This window comes from Venturia canescens, chromosome 1, assembly GCF_019457755.1.
Source record: "Venturia canescens isolate UGA chromosome 1, ASM1945775v1, whole genome shotgun sequence".
Classification (NCBI taxonomy): domain Eukaryota; kingdom Metazoa; phylum Arthropoda; class Insecta; order Hymenoptera; family Ichneumonidae; genus Venturia; species Venturia canescens.
The window spans coordinates 24,054,194-24,074,095 of NC_057421.1; the positions used below are offsets into that span (position 1 = coordinate 24,054,194).

At 40.6% G+C, this 19,902-nt stretch overlaps 1 protein-coding gene and 1 non-coding gene across 2 annotated transcripts in view; one reads left to right on the forward strand and one right to left on the reverse strand.

Moving 5' to 3' along the window:
• LOC122411626 (protein dimmed-like) overlaps window positions 1–19,902 on the reverse strand; it is a 70,666-nt gene that overhangs the window by 31,766 nt on the left and 18,998 nt on the right. The gene's annotated exons all lie outside the window — the stretch shown is intronic.
• Window positions 10,189–10,270, forward strand: TRNAS-CGA (transfer RNA serine (anticodon CGA)). The gene has a single exon. It is a non-coding gene; the product is annotated as a tRNA-Ser (tRNA).

Consider the following 19,902-nt stretch of genomic DNA (forward strand, 5'->3'; position numbering starts at 1 on the left):
CCGAATTTGTAATCTCTTCACTCTTCATTTGAGTATTTATTAATCTCGAAGCTTTTGTTTGTATCGAACATTCATGATTAACTCGTGATTATATCTCCGGTGGGAAGGATACACTGGCTAAAACGCTGGTCCACATTCCCACCATTTTGTTACGTCACACACATGCATACATCCCGAGCAAGAGTCATGCTCGTCGATACTCGTGACCATAAAAAATTTTTACGATGCAATTACAGTTCGTACTTATCTTGGGGTATTTTTAATGCAGGTTTATTTTTTCTTTCATTTTGGCCATTCAATTGCCTTTCCTTTGTGTCGTTTCTTCAATTCAACTAATTTTTTTTTATTGCGTCGATTTACATTTATCTTTGGAAGTCTCACCGTTACTTGGAACGCTTAATTGTTTTGTGGAAGAAAAAAGTGACGAGTTATACATCTTCGCGAAATATGAAAAGTTGAATGGGTTTTAAAAAAGTACGAGACGCGATGAATCGTGACACCGAAGTATTTAGCTGGTTTTTTTCATAATTTCACTGAATACAACGGCAAGAAACCTTGGAAAATTTTGGCAAGAGTTGGATTCAGGCTGCTTAGCACTTTGAATTTAGCAGAATATCGTGCTCAGACAGTAAACGTCACTCAAAAGTACATTTTCGTAAAGTACAATAAAAAAATCGATTTTTTGAAAATTCTAATCAGGCTAGACCCCTTAAATGCAAACAATTTGTTTTCATGCTCTCGCGTGTTTTGAAATCCCGAAAATCCCGAAATCTGCTTCACACAATATGAAACGATTCATCAGGAAAGTGTGAATATTTCTAATGCTCAAATACATTCGGCCACGAAGAGGGTAGTTGTTGCATGAAATGGGAAATCTTTGAAAATATTGATCCGCCTCTTCGGTATACATTAATATGTATCCAGTTATTATCGGACGAAAAATTGATCGACTGCTCAAAGCAGCGATACTTTTTCTCCCCGCGAGCGCTTAACGGTACTGATGAAAATTCGCTATGGGCGTGCCTATAATTAAAGTGCGGCCCCCTCTTCCTGCTTGGTAAAATATTGTGAAAATAAAGTTGAAATTACAGGCCATATCGAAGTATCGATAAAGAGTCGAAGGCGCTCAGTTTGCATTCTGAGGTCGTGCTTCACGCGCACATGCATATTGAGTACGAATATACTCATTGTTACTGTCAAAGTTATGAGCGCTCGTAGTTCCATTTAAAAAAATTTCAAAAAATCCAATTAACTTTCCCCAACAACTTTCTCAATATCAACATATTCATTGAAACCTTATCGCTAATCGGACGATGCTTCAATAGCCGTGAATTTCTTCCGCGAAGCGTATTTTGTAAGAGGGAAAAAATTCTTCAATCGATACTTCCTACGATCGATCTTTGTTCTTGTCCCTCGAAGCATCCCATTTATTGCTGAACAAGAAATATGCATGTGGATATATCGTCTGCTGCGCCTCTTGGTTTTGGTCTCCTCGAGCTCGACAGATTTCAATTCAAATACCATTTCAAAGTCGTCGAGAATAGTAGTCATGAAAAAAACCGATTGTTTTTATCATGCAGAGTTTGAGGGTTTCGGTATAAAATGGATCGCCGAAGGATCGAGGAAGGAGAAAGGGGGAAGATAGAAGAAGTCAAACGATCGACGCGAAGGGAGGAAAAAGAGAAAAATCGAGGAGGGCCGAAAGAAGAGAGGGGGACGGAATGAAAGAGGTTTCGATGATCCTACCGATGTTTAAGTACACGTCGAAACAACGTGAGCGTGCTCAAGAGGCTCTCTCGAGAGGGGAAAGGGTCAAGGACCCTAAAGAAGCCTCCAGGTGATTGTATACCTTTGCACAAGTGGCTCCATAAAATTTCGAGGAGCTCTCTTATGGAGATATAAAAAATATCATCGAAAACGCAATTCCCATAAAACTAAATTTATTTGTTGTGTATGTTAAAAAATAAAATTATTTGGAAATGTCACTTTGATGAAATACAATTTTTCTATGTAAGGAAATTCAAGCTGTAAAGGATACCAAACGAAAAATACATTAAATTTTATTATTCATCCTTGAATTGAAAATTCGTGTGTATCTTCTTGAACAGCGCTTAATAATTTATGAAAAATTTACAGAGGTTTCACCGCTTGGTCATCGAGATATTGATTGTTGAAAATGACAATTTTAACATGGGCTCAATTCCGAGACGGTTTGTTCCGCCAGAAGTTTAATACTGTCTTTCTGTTTGAAAAAAAAGTATTGTGCAAAGTCGGAAAATAATTTTTCCATAAGATACGCTTGAACCTCCTTAAGGAGGCGACTAGCTATCTCCGATTTATCGTTTGCGGCATTAGCCATGGCTTTTATGTAACGTCGCCAGGAAGCTCGGTCATGGAAATGGTTCGAATCATTTCTGAGCTTTGTTATATATTAAACCCAATGAAAAACAAATCGTTTCAATTGCTCAATCAATTCCACAATAATCACGAAACACCTTAACGCAAAAGTTTAATTCACCTGGGCACTAAAATTTTGACTAAACCACAAAAACATTTTTCCATGCGTCCGAACAGAACGATGAATTTTTACCAAAGCTATACTCACAGATCTCAATTGAGCTTTGTAAAACAAATTGGGAATGTTTGACTCCACTGGAATATACTGTTGGTCTCAAAATAAAGGTTTTCTACCCGAGTTCGACCGTTTACAACACACACTTGCCGACACATTTTTCCATAATTTCATCATCGACGTTTTCACTCGATGGCAGTATAATATTATATCCAAACGTATGCGGAGATACATAATCCGTCTCCATTTTTAGTTTGAATTACTCCCGGGGCGATGATCGCTTTCGGATTAACTTTGATAGGCTTTAAGTTCGATTTCTGACCTTTAGAAAATGGTTGGAAAAGGCAGAAGAGAGGAGAGAGAGAGAGAGAGAGAGAGAGAAGAAAATAGCACAGAAAATATTTAACCACGTCGATTCCAGACAGTTTATAATATCGTCAAGTTTTTCAATTTTCTGCCTTTCTTTCATGCTCGTGTGCCGACGAATTTTTTCAAAATTCACGAAAGCAAAAATATTACAAAAATGACTAGGCTCTAGCTAACGAAGCCAGGTGTGATTGAACGAAAAATTCTCCAAAGTGGTGATCTCGTCGATGAGAAATGGAAAAAAAATTGTCGGTCATAAAAACTCAATTTTTTCATTGCTGTGTTGTCGCAATGCAAATTATCGTGCGATTACCGATTGTCACGAGGTCCGTGAACGTCTCAAACGTTTATAATCACAATTAAAAAGATAAATTCTCAGGGGGCTCTCGACGATGTATCTTTATTGATGTTCTGACACGAGGGTGGTTTCTCTTCGAATGAGCGAGGCATGCCGTCAATCATTGAAGTTGAGTTTCGAGATAACATACAATTTCTGTCTCGATCCTCGATGCTCAATACGAAAATGCACGTTTTTTAGAAGCTGAACGATTTTTTTATTCGTCCAGCGCGTTATACATAGAAACAACGTAAAACCACCGGTAGAAAAGAGTTTTAAAAATCGTATAAAACGAGATAGAAAAGAAAAGAGAGCGCGAGGGAATGCCGGAGCAGGGCGTGGTGAACCGGTGCGCTGGTCAACTCCAACTCTCCTCTCGTGCAAGGCCGTTCGTGTTCCGGCTCCGCACTAAATGCATATTCCCCTAGATCGACCAAGAAACTACGGAGAACCTGCGAAACACTTCCATATTTGAATCGCAAAAAATCCACGATTTGAGATCGTTATTTTCAATCACCTAAGCCACCTGAAACATTTTTTTGATTTTTTTTTAACATAATTACTCATTCGGTGATGCAATTTTTTATGACCTGTGGATAATTCATTTTTTCTTTTAATTGTACATTTCTATTTGCTCATTTCTAATAGCCCAATTTCCTATCGATTGCGAAGAAAATGCGAGTGGTTTTTCACTCTCTTCTCAAGTCCTTCTGACTGCGAGTCTGATGAAATACCGGTCCAAAGGTGTCCTCTGAAAAAGGGTCAACAGGACGATTCGTCGAAATTAGTATATTAAGAGTATGGATCAGTCGACTAACCTCACTTGGAATTTTCGAAATCGAAATTCTTTGACACAGTTTGATTGATTAAAAAAAGGCTCTGTCAGCCTACGCAGAACGATGGCAAAAATCGACTGACAGAGCCTTTTTTTAATCGGTCAAACTGTGTCAAAGAATTTTGATTTCGAAATTTGCAACTATCTCTCTCGCACTCATGGTTGCGATATACCGACTGATCCATCCTCTTAATAGGGTTCGAAAAACGCTGCATAAACATTGATTAATTATTGAATATTTCGGAAAATACTGAAAACTATCGTAATAATCGTATTCCCGGTCGATGTCGCGCGTCGTATCGGCCGGAGGCGTGTGAAGAAAAATAACATAAATCGCGACTGTTCTCATTGCGCCATGATCGCGAAATATACGGAGGCACACGCACACACATAATTTTAATATAAATATATTGGTCCACATACTGAAAACTCCATGGAGAATTATCGATCGGCTGGTTTTATCTGCGGTTACGGTGTGCATACGAGCCGACGACAAATTGTGACTACACATCGAGCGAGCGGTGTAACAAGCGAGAGACAGAAAAAGTAGCGGGTGTAATAACTTTGCCAAGATCGATGGAAAATCTCTCTTTTTTCTCCGTCTTTCTCTTCTAATCCTGAGTCGAAAAGATAGAGATAAAAAGAGAAAGTAGTTTTCTGTGCTAGAAACGGGGTTGGAGGATTAAAATAATTTCCTTTTGTAAGTTCGATCGCGCGCTAACCAGCAGGCACCTTAATAAATTGATCAATTTACTCCCGATCGTCCGTCGTCGACGTTCCAGATTTTCCCATTACAACGCTAAATTGCCCTAATCAAAGAGTTTTTTATTCTGCGATCGCAGTTTTTGCCTTCTAATGTTAAAGCGGTTCGTAATTCGTCGCTCCTTCAACGATTCTACAGTTTTTTTCCTATCAGCACGAGACGAACGTCAATCTCTATGCACACTTTTTGAAATTTTGTTAACGTTTCCGAGGTCTGCGTAGAAATAGGAATTCGATCCATGGCGAATTTCTCTTTCTTCGCTTTTATTCTCTCTTTGCTTTTATTCCAAGCTCGCAATTGCATGTGTACACGCCGAGCCAGTTGTTATCGATGATTACAATTCGTTCGAGCTTCAGATACTGTGTTAGCGATCAACACGAACCAGTGCTAACTAAATAGACGGCAAAATCTATTTTCGCGACTAATTAATGACCCTGCCTTCTCCTCCTTCGTTACATACGCGCATACATCATTCTCATGCTTTTTTTGACAACGTTCGTTTTCTCTTTTATGTAACTATTGCGAAAAACAACAAAAGCTGAAATCGCGAATTGTTGAATTTTTGTACCGTGACTCTCCGTTTTCAAGTATTTTATTGAGATTTAATTTGTTGCAGTTTGAAATATTTTTGTTTATCTCGCCTGATTGAAAGACCAGGAAGTCGAATGATTAATACTTTTCCCCCTGCGTTATAAAAGCTGATCCCGATCTACTGGCATATCGCGCACAGAAAGATATGCAAATCCATCGAAAGTGGAGTCGGTTTAATGGTAGCTTGCCAACTTATAAAGTGTGACATTTCCTTGGAAATTTTAACGAACCAACAGAGCGGAGGAAAGAGAGAAAGAAATAAAATCTTTTTTTCTTTCTCCCTGTTCGAGGAAGCCTGTTATTGAGTAACGCTGCAGATAATCAAAAAATGGTGCACTTTTCTTCCCAAGGAATGAAAATTTTCGAAAAATTCGGACACCCCCCCCCCCCCCCCCCCCCGTATGTATTTCCGTTCGTACATGATTCGCTCTCTTTCTTATCGCGAATACCGAGCTTGGACTCGCCATCGCCGATGTGGAGGAAAAGTATTTGAGCTTTTTCCTCACTTACTAATTATCGGAATTCTCTCCGATCGTGCCAACGAAATGGGCGCGTTCTCTGGGACACGAATGTTCCTGAAACAATGAAGAGAATGCAGAAAACAAAATATCTTTGCACAAAGATTTTTCTAGAGCAGTTTCTTTATGGTATTTTCCATACAATGACTGGAGATCGAATTAAGATCGATCTCGAATGTGGATGGCGGGCGGACCAGCAGGCACCTATACGAAGTAGGTGTGAGGTCAGAGGGCAGTGTGCGGAACAATAGAACGTTAAAGTTATTTGATAGATGTCAGACGTATGTAAATTGGTGATGAATGAAAGAACAAGTAAATTATCAACAATCGAACAAACGCTATGCGGTTAAATAACTTTTACATCTTTTTTTTCGTCTAATGTTTATTATCCGTTATTATAGATGTTAAAGAACTCGTACGTGTGGGTCTGAATCACTCTCTTTATTCTCTCAATCAGAAACTCGATACGCCGTGAGTCTGAGAGGAGAAGGGAAAAGTTCGAAAGAGCGATTGAGAATAAATTCTGAATCGTGGAGGGAGGAGGAATCCGTACGTATGATCTGAGGGGGAGGGGGCACTATTAATCCTCGTACGTGTGGCTGTAAACTCTCTTATACCCTTTTGCACTCCGTAATTAATAGTTATCCACGATTCAGTTACGTACCTTGTGGCACGTGATTTCGAATGTAAAATCTCTTAAAATTCTTAAAAAATGTATTTTTTCTGTAATGAAAATGATGAAATTTAGTAACGGACGTACAGAATGAAAAATGAAATGAAAAATGTTTGAAGGCATTTAAAAACTGTGATTTGAGAAACAGACATTTTCAATAACGGAGCATTGCGCATTCGTATATTCCACAAATTAAACATTCGGTGGCGCGATATAGAAAATTTCGCTGAACTGTGATGAATTCTACTGAATAATATTCAAATGCGTTGAAAATATATGAAAATGAAATGAATATGTGACACTGGATCTGTTGATATTTTATATTTTTCGTGGTCTTTACTCATTCGATCTCGAACGATTTGTTTTTCGGAGTCACGATTTTCGTGTCCACGAGCACATTTTGCAGAGTGCAGTATACCGAGCGAAAGAAAAGGAGCGAGAAGTCGAGAGACGAAGCTGGAAAGAGGGCGAGAGAGAGAGAGAGAGCGAGAGAATGCTCGAGATATTCATGTATGCAACACCGGTGAAAGATTCTCTCGCTCGAAGAGGATTTTATTCCAGATGCGAGCCAACAAACACGAGAAAGAGAAGGAGAGCTTGAGGAACAAATTGGCCGCGAGCGAATACTGAACGAGCCAAAGTCTCCTTCTCGGGTTTACGTCGCGATATCTATGCGCGAATCCGAGAGAACCTGCTAAGTGGAAAAAGAAGAAAAAAGCGCGGGATCGGACGATTTCTCGATCCCGTGAAGAGTCACGTCCATCTTGTTTTCCGTTCTTCATCGCGATCTCTATCTCTTTCTTATCCTTTCTCTTTCTCTTTCACTCGCGCAATCAAATATTCTCGAGGCTAATTTTCTATAATCGAAAACATCTCTTCAAGTAGAAACGCGAATTCGCGATCGACACTTTTCGAATGAGAATATTCTAGCATCAGAAATCGATTAAATTGCCTCTTACCTTGAGGGAGGAAAAGGATTGGGCGTTAGAAAAAAATTGTTATCTAAACAAAATCATATATTGAGGCCCGAATAAACATGGTCGATGCGCGAAATTGGTATAAATTTCGTCGCACAGTGAACGACGGAACGATAAAAAAATCAATTCCCCTAAAACTTGAGGTAACTAACAGACAACATATGACAATAATTGAAATGAAAACATGAAAATGACAACACTAAATCATTGAACGTTGATTGGCGAGAAGGAATCGTAAAAGCTACGAAGTCTGCTTGAATCATTACTCAAAATTCTTAATCTAATAACTCTCGATGCTGTACTTTCTCTCAGAACGAATGACGGAATAATTATTAGTAAAATACCTGGATTTTTATGACGACAATTAATCACCTGTATATCGTCGTAAAATCACTTCTTGAGATAACTTGTTTCTGGTAAATGCTCGATTGATCTTACAACATCCATAAGTTAAAGGGTGCTCGCCAGGAGAGGTGAGGCAGAGACCAGGGATAAAATGAGAACTAGTTTTGAGAAGTCTATCAGGATTATTCATATCGAAATATCACATTCGAGTCTGGTCATTACCCAACTCATTATATTGTAGAATAGAAATACGAACATACAGAGTGTTCCTGGGTGAATGGTTAATGATGTAAGCTTCGCTCGTATGGATCATATTTCCAGTGGAAAGAGTCTGATACCGTTTCGTTATGGGGCCCCCGTTGCATGGATGTGCTTTTAACTGGAGCTGACAAGCACTCTTCAACGCCGTTGAAACGATTGCATTCAATTTTTTATTCAAAACTCACCATCGACGAATTCAATTCTTGCTATACAGTTTTGTCCCTGGGAGGACTCGAATACTGGGCCAATTTTTGCGCGGATGAAGAAATCCAGGTTTAAGAATCAACCGCACGAGTCAGTGTCTATTCGTTATGAATATGCATTTGCGACCAGAGTGCGATAAAGAAGCTCCCATTTTCGGAGGCAAAATTTCTCGACACTGATCCGTTACAAAAAAGCTCAGCAAGTCGATTTTTGCCTGATTCTCACTGTTTTATACTCTTTAACTAACGCCATTTTTGAGCTGTGCTTTTGCTCATGCATTTTGTTCTTTTTAGTGTTACTCGCAGTCCCCTTTTTCATAGTTTCCACCTAAATTATTTTGAATGCGATTGTATAGAAGGCCGAGTAAAAACAGAGGTATAGCATTGAATGTAAAACCATGCGCGTGTCTGTAAAGGAGATTTGAATACTTGCGTATATTATTCACCGAGCAGTAGTATTTTCTCCCTCCCTCTCTCGTGCACTCTCTCGATCGTTTATATTTAGTATTTTTTTCTGTTGTTCCGTATTCTTTTTTCTTTTCTTCATCGTTCTCGACCCAAATCGTGGAGAAGTGAAATTGCGCCCGAGGCGGGGGCGGGGCCCTTCTGCTCTGCCTTTGCGTGAATTCTTCCACGTGTCTCCGCGCGACCGGTCTCGCCTCTCGATCGCGAGCAGTGCTCGATCGAATTTTCGATTTTATTTTATTTTTTCCACTACGTCTAAGGAAATAACTGATTATAATTTTGGTCGAAAAATGCCTTTGGTTTCCACGATATCGGCAGGTTCTTAAATCGAGCACGGTGAGAAATGATGGGAAATTCTTGTTTTCATAGAGCAAAGTAAAAGTAGGATTTTTTAGCTTGTTAACCCCTTGAGCGGCATTGACGCTGTTTGGCCGTGATGACATATTGACACCATTGGCGCCCAAGGGTTTCGAATTAAGAACGTTAGAGAAACCAGTTTTTGTCTCCAGTTAAAGAGAGGTACAGTTTTTTATCTTCATCTTATTTATCGGATGTTTTTATAGAAATATCGTGCGTCACAATACAGAAAAAGAACAGTTACGACTCTCGAATAACTTTGGAGTTAAAAAACATATCGGATTCGAACTGCTAGATTATATACTGACCTAGTGACTGGTGAGAAATTGCGTGAAAAGCCCCTCGGAATATCGGCAACATCTTACGTCCATATTTATCGAACACGTGAGTGTTCGCTAAATCCGTAAACATATATCGCGAGGAATGAAAAAATTCCGGTTTGCGTCGAAAATTCTTTAAGCTCACAACTGAGCAGATTCGAAGGATGCTTCCATGTACTCGTGGATGGAATCGCTCGTCGGTATCGCTTGCTGGTTCCAAATTTCGGACTCTTCGTCAGACGTACCGATCAACGAGCAGTCGAAAGTATTATTAATGAATAAACAACGAAAAATATTTCTTCTACATGAAGAATGTCGAGAATTCGACAATATTGGGATGAAGAATTCATGAAATTTGGGCTCGTCTACGGACGATTAATTTACGTGGAATTGAAACTTTTTATTAATTTGTTTGCTGCTACATTTTATTTTCATTTTTGTTCTATAATAATGTTTTCACATTCTTTTACAATCGTGAATGATGACGAAAGTTGCAAGGAGTCGCAGCAACCGGGGAGGCATCGGAGACGGGAAAATGGACGCGATCCGCTCCACCTAAGGGTAGTATTCTACCCCTAGAATACTGGAGGGTGGAACTCCACTGAGCAGCCGTGGCCGAGTGGTTAAGGCGTCTGACTCGAAATCAGATTCCCTCTGGGAGCGTAGGTTCGAATCCTACCGGCTGCGATTTTTCCTTTTTTTTAATCATCCATTAAGCCTGGGTTGAAGCTTGATTTGGTATTCCGCGATGATTGGAGATCGTTCCCATCGATTCAAGACTCTTTCACGGTAAACCGTCGCCCTTTCGTTGCGAAATGTTTCCAAAAACCGTTACGAGTCGAAGCTGCGATTGATTTTTATACCAAACACTCAACGAAGTTGAACAGACAATTATTAGTCTTGCGTCTTCCTTAATCTGCTCGCATCAGCGTTCTCTTCTTTTCCTCAGTTTTGTGTCGAATGCAAACTCTCGTTTGGGGAGAGCGATGGTGAAAAAATGTGAAATCATCTTGAAGAAATAAAAAATGAGAGTTCGCGAGGTAGGTGCGGAAAAGTTTGCGATAAGAACGAGATCGATGTGTATAAACGGATTACACTTTCGATTGTGCATGTAAATTTTATTTTTTAAATATCATCGTCCCGTGGTTGTATGTTCAGTACATTTGTAATGTTCGTGTGTTGGTTTATGTAGCGTAAGTATTATTCGATAGCAACAAGGCGCGTTGAATTAACGAGTTGTTCAAAGTAACGGTCAAGCTCTCTCTTTCTCTCTTCCTCTCTCATTCGTTCAATACTTTTCGTTGAGAGTTCTCACCTATGATTAGAAGTAAAAAAATGACAGTTGGATCTGGTCGGCATTAGAAAGAATCAATAAACCATTTGTCACGTATTTTTCTTTCTCCCTCTCTTCCTTCGTATTTTTCGCTTTTCCACAATGTTTATCCTCCTTTTTTTCCATCTACAGTTCTTTCTTGGTTTTTAACTTGATTATGGCTCACCGAGACCCCGACTCGGGCGATAAGAAACACTATAACAATTTTACCGTGGCAATCTCGTGCAACCAGATAAAGAAATTATTATAGTCGCCCGCGTGTGCCCGGATTTGGGCTTCTAACTTTTTCACGTAACGTTCAAAGAACGAAAAGTACCTGAAACGTTAAGGGCCGTTTTTTCCAATGCGATTTATCGATTTTTTTTTTTTTACCTATTTATTGCGGAATTTCAAAAAAATTGTCATCCAATTTTTTTCGAGTTGTTGCGATGTGCGTGAAGATGGGAAAACATTTGTTCAATCGGCACCGAGCACGAGAGCGAATCTCTAAATTCAGAGAAGTAGAAAATAAAAAAGGAAGCTTAAAATTGATAGCAGAAACTCAGAATGAAAAGTCACGAAGAAAGGGTGTGAGATGTAAAAAGTAAAGGCAGAGAAAAAAGAACGACGGAGGAAGAAAATCGGAGGAAATGAATAAAGTAGGAAAACACAATGGGTGGGAAAAGAAACGGAGAAAAAAGTGAATGAAAGAGCCGTTGAAGCTTGCCGTTTGAATCGCTTTTCTGTTGCAGTGGCTTCGCTAACTGTACAAGCTCGAGTTCCGCTATTCCTGCAGGGCGCTATAATATACCTAGTGAGAGAACCTCGCGAAGGTAAAGAGGACGTTGGGCCGTTCCAAGGTGATCTCGCGGCCTTGCGTTATGGTTTCTCTCCTCCCTCCCTCCCTCTCTTTCTTTCTCGCTCTTTTCCTCCTTATCTCTCTTTTCCTGTGCACCGTCATCTCCATTCCTATCATCGAACCTCATTTACAACTGAAAATGCAATTGCCCTCGATTCCTTCAACTTAAATGCCAAATTTGTAATTTCCACTTGTAATAGAAAGCGTAACGCCATGGAAACATGCCTCCTCTCAACGACCACTTTCGTCACTATTTTGATAAGCCGCTTTTTCAACACCTGTTGATGCTAACGAGGCTCACCCCGAGGCAACTTTCGGATCTTTCAAATTTCCTCCATTTTTCAATTCTCTTCTTCCTACAAACACAATTTACGACGTTTTATGTTATTTCCCGAGTCTCGAATTTGTCTCAACCTCGAGAATCCTCTTCGTTATAATAACGATCCGTTATTATTAAGGGCCTCGATGGACACGAAATCGTTTTGCACTCGAATTTACACGGATCTGCTTCGTTTAATGGAGGCGAGGCAGGTCATTTATTCCGAGCCATTATAATTCCGACGTCCCCTTGAGAGTTTGTACCGGAATGCTACCAGGACACCAACGCTTGGCCAGATTCGCGTGTTTTAATTCCATCGTGTGACATACCAATTATGAAGATGCGCGTGTGCGTCTATGCGAGTGAGTTCAATCTCGATCCGCGATTTTTTTCCCAATTTCAGGAGGCTGGAGATAAAACCAGTAAGAAAAAAATCAAAATGAACTAAACATTTTTTGATTACCTCCAATTTTGCATCTATCAAAATAAAAAAAAAAAAAACTAGCAATTTTCTTTCCAGTTTGAAGTGCCGGAGACGGACAAGAATTTGAAAAGAAAAAACACGAGTAAATTGTGAGTCATCTCAGCCGTATTTATCCTACATTTATTCAAAGAAAAGAGAGTAAAGGAGATAAAGAGACCTAATTATTTCACCATACCAATTTATCACGATCTCGTTCAACGCGTTACACGCGTGCTTTCTCTCCGTCTTTCACTCAACCCTTTTTTGTTTCCTCGTTCCCATTTGAAAATTCCAACTCGTTCAGTCTCGTAACAACATTGGGACAGCGTACCGTCATTTCGTATTTTGTCAGCTCCGATGTGAGTATTCGGCATTGCGATTGGAATTAAAGAAATTGAAATCGCCGAAAAAAACTCGTTACTTAAGCCCATACAAATTGGGTGCCGCGTCGGTATACGTTCAATCGGATCTGCATCTCTCGCTCTACGCTCACAAATCCCTTTTTATAATATATTCTATAAAGTTATGATTTTACTGAATTCTTGTACAAACATTTGTGCGTAAAAATCAGAAAATATTATCGTCGCGTTTTATATTATCGATGGAGAATGTTAATGTGATCGCAAATCCATTCGGTTCCGCTGATTGTAAAAAATATGAGTTTATCAGCCGCCTGGATCCGTCTCTCTCGCGGTCAGATTATCGCCGCCTGCGCGTGTGTTCGTACTTCGCGGTGGCATTGACGCCAAATTTACGAGACTGTTCCTCGCCGAATCCGCGCACTCGTTAATATCCACTTGTCGAGGTCACTTTTGCATGAGACTTTTTGGCTCAATGTTAAGCCGACCATGACGCATTACGAGAAAAGAGCAATTGTTTATTAGAGGACGTTGAATTTCACGAGCCGCATTAAAATCGCCCGACTTTTTCTGAGCTCTGCCAATGAAATTCCTTCGCCGATCATTATTTCCCTATTAACTTTGAAGTTTGCTGGAAATCGGGCTTCGAATCGTGTCCCGTCGACACGCTCGTGACCCTGGCGAATGAAAATTGACGCTTGGGAGATTTGCAGACGGAGGAAAACGGGGAGAAAGTTGCTCGATTCATTCGATGTTTACATTTGTTCGAAATATCCACAGAATCGGAGAGCATGGAAAGGACGCGAGTACTCCGGGTTTTTTTTCACACTTGACGATTTAATTTGAGAGCGTCAAGCTCGCTGTGCATCAGCACTGTTGGTGAAACGAATAAATGCGGAAGTCTTTATGTTTTCACCTTCGTGCCAACGCACTCGCTACTGCAACACACTTTTCACAATCAAAACGGCTCAATTTCTATGAACCCGTCCGTTCGAACTTGCCTCTACCACTATTTTGTCGAGGGCGAGCGAGACTTCGGCACAACTTCCAAGCGGAATTGCATTTTTTCATCGTAAACCTTACGATCCAACTACGAATATAATAAATTAAAAACTTTATTAACCCGAGTGTGTACTACTATGATTAGTCTTGGGAGTGCACTTCTGTACATAATTTATATTCAAATGAATCGCACTACTCTGCAATGAGGCTTTTATTTTTTAACCTCATTTTCATCGCGCATAAACTCTGCACTGTTTTATTGTATGAGCCAATAAATGTGGATTTTCTGAAATAATAATAATCGATTGAAATCGGTGCGAAGGCGAACGGGGACGTTGCTCATGGGAGTCGATCATCGTTGATAATTAGGCAGATTTCGAGTATACTTGTGCAGGGATATCGATATTTTTGTTGACGTTACAAAAGAGAGATTCGGCGGGGACTTTATTATTCGATGTCAATTTTCATACTGTTTTTTCTCTTTAGGCTCGATCGACGTGAATCGACAATTGAATGAGACCGAATTGGCGTTCATTGTTCTTTCGAAAAGTGTTGCAATTTGGGTGAGCTGAGTTTCGAGAATGAATCGATGACTCGAGAAGACAAGACTTTTTATTCTCAACAATAATTTTCTCTGAGAACGAGAAAAATTTTGTTGCACTTCCGCGTTCAAGAGGTCAATAAATCCACAAAATATTTGACGAGTTTTTTGCACTCGTTACATTACTAATTGACCATTTTTCATAACTCTTGTCTCGCGCTCTCGATACTGAAGGAGAAAGAGAAAAAATACACTTTCCTTGTTTTTTCTTCAATGTGTTTTCTCGACGAATGCGCGCATACATTTCATTGCTCGTTAGCTCGTTAAGAGTTGAGAAGAGACGGCGTCAGAGCGGTCTCTGTGGTCCGCACTCGCCGCGAGTCTGCTTTCCCTCTTCTCATAAACATTTTTGTGACCATTTATGTGAACGTACCGCGAGAGTCCTTAAAGTCTTGACTACGAGAGAGTACGTCGCGATAAGTATTATATGGAGAAGTTCTTATTCATACAGCTTTGCTCGTGGATCTGGTACACCAGTGAGAAGGAGGAAGAGCGATAATGTTGCAATGGGAGATTCGCGGCTAGACTTTCGCGCGAATTCCTTTATTTGACTATCACTAAACGACTTCTGGGACGTTGGGGAAGGAAATGATCGCGAGAATTTTTCTTTTCGGGATTCCGTGATCTGCTGGCTCTAATTTCGAAGTGTGAATTCTGATTCGGCCTGTAAATATAAAAATAAAATAAATACTCCTCGTTCAATATGTAAAGTTAACGCGATGCTGGTATTAAACGTGAGACGGTGGAGCGAAAGCACTTCTCGTTTCCGCAATTCTCGTCGATTTAATCGCAACAATTTTTATCGTTCAATTATACTTCAAGGCCGCGCGAGACTCGTACGGTCAATTATCCACTGTACACTCCAAGCATTCCCAGGAAAATAGAAACTTCATCGTAAACCTCACATTTTTTTTCAGCCATCGAATACTACTGCTCAGTTTTGAGAGTGTAATTTATCAGGTGGATTCCGTTGGAAAAATCCGTGAACAGTAGGCCTGGAAAAGTTGATTAATTAAATGATACAATGAACGGAAGGAAACTTTCGACGACGAAAAAATTGTGATTTCGATTGAAGAGCGTCGACAAGTATACTAAATTCACTCCGAAAAATCATCTCACATCGTTCTCAAAATCCCTAGGAATCTCAAAAGTCCCTCAATGTATTATCAACGCATTTTCTTTGGTCCGCTACAAAGTCATTTCCCAGCCAACTATTTTCGTCGATTGTCAACACTTTGTGTCGTTTCGCCGATGGACAAATTGGCAGCTCGTGAGAGCATCGCAAGAGATTTGAAAATCCCACAATGTTCCTGAGAAACCTGTACAAGATTCAAACATTTTTAAAAATCATTTTATGTTTTTGTTTGTGCTCATTTGCTTCTTCGATCTTGTTACGGTTCCCTGCAGACTGCGCCTCCACAATTCTATGGGTATCGATTCAGGTTGCACGTCTCATGTCTCACGGGGTGTCCCAGGATGACTGTCCACTCTCCAAGTTTCACACACGTCATTATTTTCAACCAAAGCTTTCTGCCATTGCGGGCTCCAAAGGAGTCGAACTTTTGCAACGAAAATTCAACGTCGTGCTTTCGAATTTCCGGAGTTGTCGAACGATTAGTTCCTCTGTAACAGATTTCGTCGTCACGAGCTGAAAAGCCATCAAACGCTTCTGTCTCCGTTGCTCGGTTGTCCCTGCTCTTGCTCTCCCGTCAGGAGACACTCACACCGGAATTGAGCAACCGTTGTCCAGACGTCGAAATGGCAGCGGACTTTTTTGTTAGAAATGGTAGCACGTATTAGGGAGACAGCGATTCAAGCTGTTGTCTCAGGACACCCTGTATATGTACAAACGTAATGTACGCAGGAAACTATCGGTAATATAAGGAACTTTTAATGACTCTCTTGCGAGATCTTCTTCTGGCGGTGTGTCTCCTGCGTATTAAAAAGTCGGGGAGATCGAGCCCGGATTTACAAAGAAAAAGAGAGAGAGAGAGACAAGATGAGTAGAGGAGGCGGGGGGTGGGGCTTTGAAGCGAGAGAAAGAAATATATGTGTTCGTATGACCACCGCCCGACGGTTCCGGTTAATTGAGTAATTTGAATATCGTCATGGCGACCGCCCCGACGGCGGCCGAGATCCCTAAGTGTATACAACTTGAATGAAAATTGGGGCATTCGAACTTTTGCAACAAATTTTTATTCCTCCATGGATATATTGATCCATAGATTCGCGTGTGCCCTAACTCATAAATTTATATTGCGAACATTAATTAATTCCTCTTTTTAAAATTCAATGGCAATGTTAGAAATTTTGTTGAAACGAAAATGTGAGATAATCTCGATTCGTAGGTGAATGCATGCGGGAGCTTCTGAAAGTGATTCTGGAAGTGGAATTTTTCTTTGGATCACCGTTCGGAAGCGGCGTCATTCGATCGACTCTCGATTTATTTATATTTTGGAACTAACTCGATCAATGACACTCGAGCCGAGTTTGCTCGTGAAATGAAGGAATTTCGACGAATCCTGCGGGCGTTATTGAATGAGAGGTGAAAACTGGTTTTTAGTGGGTTTTTATGAAATCCGTAGGACAATGAATAATTGAACCGAATAGCACGGCGAAAAAGGCGATTCGAACGCGCTTTGAATTCAATTACTGTGCGTAGTGGATTTCGTGTTCTGCGTGTGAAGAAATCAAGGCTCGGTACCTCGAAAATTCTGGATCAATGGAGATTATGAAAAAAAAGCTGAAATAGTCGTACGCTTTTTCTACCTGCGGTGACGGGAAGGGGCAAAACTCTCGGCGTGCACACACGGTGCATTGACCGCGAGCCGAAAAACCGTCGGGGCAATGAGACGACGACGGATCCACGAATTTAATTCCACGACGGTAGTTCGTACGATGTACGGCATACAAAAATCCTGCGGGTAGGCTCATTTATTTGTCGTACTTCCTCGATGCGTACGTCGAACCCTGCTCGTATTTTACAATCTGAGCCTGTCCGCTTTCCAATTTCACCGCAGAACGCGATAAAGGGACTTTGAATTGCCCGGCCAGATTGGAATTATTCAGGGGAGAATCCATTTATTTTCACGCTTCTTCTTTTCGAATAAGATTCGTTCGAAAAAACGTTCTTCATTATTTTACTCAACTTTTCGAGGACAATTATTCTATGATTGCCGACGATTTGATCTTGCAGATTTTTTCTCGTTCAAATGATCCGAATCCGGTTTTTCTCGCTATGTATTTTTCTTTCATTTTTTTCGACGAACTTTATAAAAAATTTTCTTTACGAGAGACAACTTCGCGATCGTTGTTCATGCTTTTTCTAAGATTTTTTCTCAAATTTCTCTAACAAACTGGAAAGTACCGCGAGCACTGACAGCTGTCGAGTCTGAAGAAATGACAAAATTAATTAGTGGCTCAAAGAACGGATTTTCTCATTAGTCTCGTATCCTCAAACTACTTTGAGGATTTCCATCCCTTAATACGCTAGCCCAAGGAAGATGCGAATTTTTCATGTAGTTTATAAAGAGTTTCTCATTTTCAGTGCTGCATATTGTTGGTTTTTTTTTTTTGACAGAAAAGAGGAGTTATTAGATTAGGACTGAGGCGAAGTGAAAAGCAGCTGGTGGACGGTCATAATGACCGAGGAAAAGTCTTTTCTCTCGGCTTTCAATATTTTCTTCCTCCTTTTCATCTAAGCAGGCTCAACAGTGGATTTTTATGGATTATCTTTCATCAATAAACGTATAACAAGACGAGTTTTAGCATGGATCGGCTCTACTTTTAGAGCGATCAGTATTTTGTCACGAGATGGCGTAACCGTTTTGCAATAAAAATCGGGGAGTCGGAACAGGTTTGTTCTAAATATTACGTTCACCGGCAACGTAACAATTTTGCTTACAACGTTGCTCTCAGTGCGGTTTACTGGTGTTTTATCACCCGCTTTTCGCAGGTGTACGCGAATCTTCTGGCCTGCATAGTTGGCAGCTCAACTGTCACGACGTGCAAACCACAGTAGCGCATTATCGTTGCTCTTCCTCGTCTCTTTCTTTCGGTCTCAAAACCCGTCGTCAAATTTCAAATCGATACTTTTTACGTACGCATACGTTGTCAACCTCTCGCAACGCTTTCGATTGATAAATTGCCATCGTAAAATCGGCGCTCACTGATTGCTCGCTGATTTTTTCGTAGTTTCCATCCAGAATTAAGGGCTATGACGGTCCCAAACGAGTTACCGCATTTTTTTCGTCCACCGGACGACAAGATTCCCGAGAGCGAATGAGCTGGCTACCTTCGTCCGGGACGAAATTACTTGACATTTTTTAGAAGATATTGGCACCAGAGTGTCTGAGCTCTCGCTTCGCAACGTCGCGAGTTCCAATAGCTTTGCTTGGAAAAAATCTTGCAGGAGAATTCCGAATAGAAAGGGAAATTCGAGAGGGATTCTTCATCACGTCGGAAATAATCGTCATTATATTTCGAGACAGAGATTATAACGTGCGAATAATGGATAACTTTGCTCGATATAACGCGTGCCAGTTTTCCCTCGTAAATTTTGCCCTCGGAGCGTAATTATTGGCTACAACACGATCCACACGAGGGAAGTAGTTATCGTAACTTTGTCTGTCCCCTTTTTTGTTGGTGGGAAAGAGATCAGATGAGAGGTATTGCGCAATTGACAATGCGTTTTGCCACATGAAGTTAGAGCCTCAACTGCTGTGCTCTGACTCTCGATAGACTTAAAAAATCATCATTTCGACACGGAGATCATTTTTGTTCGACAATCTAGCTCTCGAGTACCTGTCCCAGGAACTCTCGTTGAAATAATACGTTGCGTCTCCTGGGACGGAAGGAAAAAAGTGTTCAAATTAGAACGCGCTCGTATCACGAAGGTATAAAGATTGCGGTCGCACGTGTCCTCTCGAGGCGGCCTGAGGTTTTCTCGGCGAGAAAAATTGTCGCATTTTGGAGAGAAAGTATCGGAGAACGGTGCATAAAAATATATGAATAGTTTATGAAGGAGACATTGGAGAAAAACATTGGACATCTCGACCCGTTTATTTCCCAAAGATTGAATGCGACTTCGAGGACACTGCGTATACTTTCTGACCGAGAAACTAGCTTAACGACCTTGCCTGGTGTAAAGCGGCAACGGCCGAGCGCGAGAGATCTCGCGCTAAAGCTGAGATGTAAGAGAGAAAAAAATGACGATGCCGAGAAACAACGTCGAAGTTGTAGAAAGTCTATTTTGTGGAGAACCCGTGACAGAATCCACCATCAGCTTCTTCTCGTTCATGGAATGCCGACGATTCAGCCGATGAAATGGGACTCTCGCGTGGAGTTGGAAAAGAAAACACGCTTTTTCGTATATTACCTAGTTTTACCTTATAGGATGACGCGT